The sequence below is a fragment of the Heliangelus exortis genome, chromosome 5 (genome assembly GCF_036169615.1).
Source record: "Heliangelus exortis chromosome 5, bHelExo1.hap1, whole genome shotgun sequence".
NCBI lineage: Eukaryota > Metazoa > Chordata > Aves > Apodiformes > Trochilidae > Heliangelus > Heliangelus exortis.
The window spans coordinates 22,810,965-22,814,867 of NC_092426.1; the positions used below are offsets into that span (position 1 = coordinate 22,810,965).

A 3,903-nucleotide genomic window follows, 5' to 3' on the forward strand; every position below is an offset into this window, starting at 1 on the left:
CATGTGAGTCTTGTCTGCTCTGTGTGTATTCCTGCTGACTGCTGTTTCCTGCAAGCTGACCTGTTGCAGGAAGCAGTTTGTACACCCCCGCCCCCCCCCCCCCCAGAAGCCTTTGACTTCCCCTAGTGAAGGTTCATTGATAAATAATTTGAGAATTACAGAGTTGGGAAAGGTACTGGCCACACAGGCTTCTCTGCAGAGTGGGACCAGCACAGCAAGCAAGATGTCTAATAAAAGTTTACATTTGCTGCCTTTCTTTCTCCTGCCTTCCCAATTACAAACCTCTGTGTGCAGGAATTTTGAGGCTGACAGTGAAACAGGGCTGGTGCTCTAGAACTCAATTCAGTTTTTCACCATTGGATTGCAAGACAGACTCTAGTTCATTAAGGCAAATGGAAGTGATTTCAATTTTGTGCTTTAGAGGAAATTTTCAATTGTCACAAAGGTGAGTTGGTCCTGTGTGAGTGATAGATAACTTAGGGAACTATATATTTACTGAACTGCCATTAGATTTCCTTTGCTGAGCCAGGGAGCCTTTTGTTAAGTAGCTAAGTAGATCTGCCATGTAATAGTACTGGGGATACATAATTGCTGCCTAACTAATTAGCACTAGGGGGGAGAATTTCAAAACGGGCATTTCCCAGCTCTTTGGACAAGAATCAGCCTCTGCAAATCCTTGCCCAGATTAATATTTGAATATGTGAAATCATACAGCTGTTCCCGTGTGGTAAGCTGGTGGTGGGTCTGGGCTGTTTCAGAACACTGTGGATGCAGAGTTGGTGTCTTCATTCCATTTTACTTCTGGGAATTGGGCTAAAGTTGAGCTGTTACAGATACTTGGGTCTGAGCCCATCTTTGTGTGTGACAGATGCACGGCTGATAAACCTGTAATTGCCTGTAGCAAACTTCATCAGATGTTTCCAGCCTCTTCCACCCACTTGTCAGTGTGACTAAGGATTTCATTACCACACTACTTAACGCAGCGCGTGAGCATTCCTAAGTAAGGGCTATATCTTTGCATGTTCCTCTCCTGCCATGCCAGCGTAGGCTGCACCCTGAACAAAGTGCCTGCTGCAGCTGCTGCGTGCGTGCGTGAGGAGATGAGCATTTGACACGCTGCTCATTCCTTACAAGCTGCTGAGGTATGTGAGAAATAAACCAAGTGAACAACACCTGTGTTGTTTCCTAACTGCTAGATCAGGGACTTCCAACTCAAACTAGTTTTGAGTTCTCGCTTTGTGGTGAGATCATTAGGGGATTCCTTCCTATGCATTCCTCGGGGGCCCGCAGCAGAGGTTTGGGAAGGTAGTGGCCTCTCTTAACCCCTGCCACTCCATGTGAGGTATTTGTCTCCTGTATTTTTGGCTGGGTGCCTCTGCTGTATTCGTCTTTCAGATGCCATAGATGGCCTTGCCCTTAGTGAACAAAGTCTCCGGGAAATGAACTTACTGTACATTGAAAGTGGCTTGTTGGGAAGAAGAGAGCACAAACCTGAAATGGATACAACTTTCACAGGACAAAAATAAGTTAGGTTGGGTAAAAACTGCAGAAGTTCAGGGTTGGTAGTTTCATCTGCTGCCCCTTCTGCACCTGTAAAATTTGTCAGGCTCGTGCTTGTTTTGTTCTTTCTGACACAAAACCACCACTGGTGGTGGTGTGGTGGCTCTGGCAGACCTGTCTTTCTCTGAGGAAGATGGAAGGAGCAGAGGATTTAGAAAAACTGTTTGCTGGTATTTCTTGGACCTTTCTATAAACCCAAAACAGGTAAGCCCAAGCTTTTGCTGCAGCACTAAAATATTTGTATTTGCTCAGCAATATTTGCAGGTAGCCCATTCTACTTTACACTAAAAGTCGTGCACTGACAGGAGTTGGGAGTTGCTGTGTTTCAGCTGCAGCTGAAGTGACAGACTTTCTCCAAAATGCCAATAACTGATGCCTAATAAGTCCTGTTGCCAGAGGTTCATGTGGTTTATCACATTAAACTCAATGCATTAGCTTCTGCATTACTAGCTTGCTGACACAGCCTGCCAAAGGACCTTGTGGTCTCCAGGTGTCTGCAGCAGTGCTTTGCTATGAGAATGATTTGTTTAGCTCATGTTTAGAGAAAGCTGCTGTGTCCTGAAGGACACATCTGACTTGCTATAATTCAGTTTGTGCAATAAAATGTACTTCTTGGATAACTTCTTTTGTGGGCATGTTACTCAAAAAAGGAAACAATGGAACCATGCTCATATTGCTCGGTCTTACTTCTGTGGTTTCCTGTCACTTAATTTCATAACTGATAATGCCTGCAGTGCCTTTTCCTTGAGCTTTTAAATAATTTGACTTGCATGATCTTTGGATAAGCTGTACTAGGAGGTTCTTTTCAAACTGCAATGAGATAAACTTGGGTTTTGTTGGTTATATGAGGGATGCTGTTCCTACAGCTGCCACCCAGCTGAGGCAGGTAGTGGGAAAGGTGTGCTTGTCTTTTCCAGATATATTCAATGGCAGCTCTAGGCTGATCTGCTGCAGAGCTTTAGCCTCTAGCATTTTCTCACCCATACCAGCTGCTCGGTCCTTTATTTCCCCCTGGATATACTTTGTTTAGATAATCTTCCCCCGGGTGTCAGATATTTGCTATGTAACTGGAATCTCATGGTATTGTCTTAATTATAATTAATCAAGTAGATGCCTTGTCATTTCTGCCTTCTCCATGTGGGCTGCTCTTTGTGTTAACAACATAATTGATGTACTATCTTGACTCTGAAAACCATGAATGGAATCTTTCAGCTGAGGCTGATCCTTGCTATGATTTGATTTAAACGACAGTGTTCCTACCCTTATCCAAGTTCATCCTTCAGTAATGATTTTGCAGAAGGCTTGTTGCCTCTAGGTGGCATAAACTTTGATGGATAAGTTGCTCCCTTATAAAATGCATGCTTATAATGCCGAACCCTCACCATGTTGCAAGGAGCTCTACTTGTTGTTTCATGCTCCAAGTAATAAAGCTTCTTCCCAAGGTATGGGATAACAGCTACCTAGGCTTTGTCATACCTGGTTTTAGGAATTTGTGCTTCAGCTCCTGATGTCTATGCTAAGTCTAGGATAACCAGTCCAGATGTGAATGTTTCCCATCGTTCAACTCTGTTTTCCCATCTGTGGTTGAATGTTGAACTTTAAAACCAAATATTAACATGATGATAGTGTGCATTATCTATGACGAAAATAAATCAATGACCTAAGATCAAGGTTGCTAATACTTCCTTACAGTAGGGAAGTTATTGCAGCTTCAGAGCCAAGATGTTATTTATGAAGCCTTCGGTTTATTTCATCTCGGTTAGAGAGGAGTCATGAAACGCCAAGAGATGCTCTTGCGTTTCATGGATGGTGTGAGATGTGCGCTTGCTGCCGGTGCCCCCACCTTTCCAGCAGGCTTTTGAGCCCGGGATACAGTTGTGGTGTTTATCAGTGTGTTCCCCCTTGTATCATTCGTTTTGCGATAATGTGTATTATCTGTAGTACAGTTAAGCAAAAAGAAAAGTTAACATCTGTGAGACAATGAGGCTGGGTTTTTTTACAAATCAGTCACTTCACAGTTTTTTACTACCAAAATGTAACTCGAAAGACTTAAAGGACAATAACCTTGAACTCTTCACTTCTTGGGAAGTAAAGTAACTTCTCCAGCAAGAGCTGAGGCGACTTCTGCTTTGCGCCGGTTTCATGGGCGAGCAGCGACGGGCGCAGAGGAGGAAGATGGCTCCGGCAGTCGGGGCTGACTCCTAAGCGCCGCTGGACTCCTCAGGCCAGCGCTGGCAGCAGCGCCGCACACCTCAACTGGACGGAACCGCTGGTTCCAAGCACCTCCGGCCTGTTAGGGAGGGCCGGGCCCCGGCGGGAGGCGGGAGCACGGAGGTCGCGGCG

The 3,903-nt window shown here is 44.8% G+C and overlaps 1 long non-coding RNA gene across 1 annotated transcript; it reads right to left on the reverse strand.

Annotated features, from left to right (window-relative positions):
* Window positions 1-3,285: 3,285 nt before the first annotated feature.
* Window positions 3,286-3,763, reverse strand: LOC139797117 (uncharacterized). Its single transcript, XR_011726300.1, has 2 exons — window positions 3,625-3,763; window positions 3,286-3,495 (listed from the first exon to the last, which is right to left on the reverse strand). It is a non-coding gene; the product is annotated as an uncharacterized lncRNA (long non-coding RNA).
* Between the last annotated feature and the right edge of the window lie 140 nt (window positions 3,764-3,903).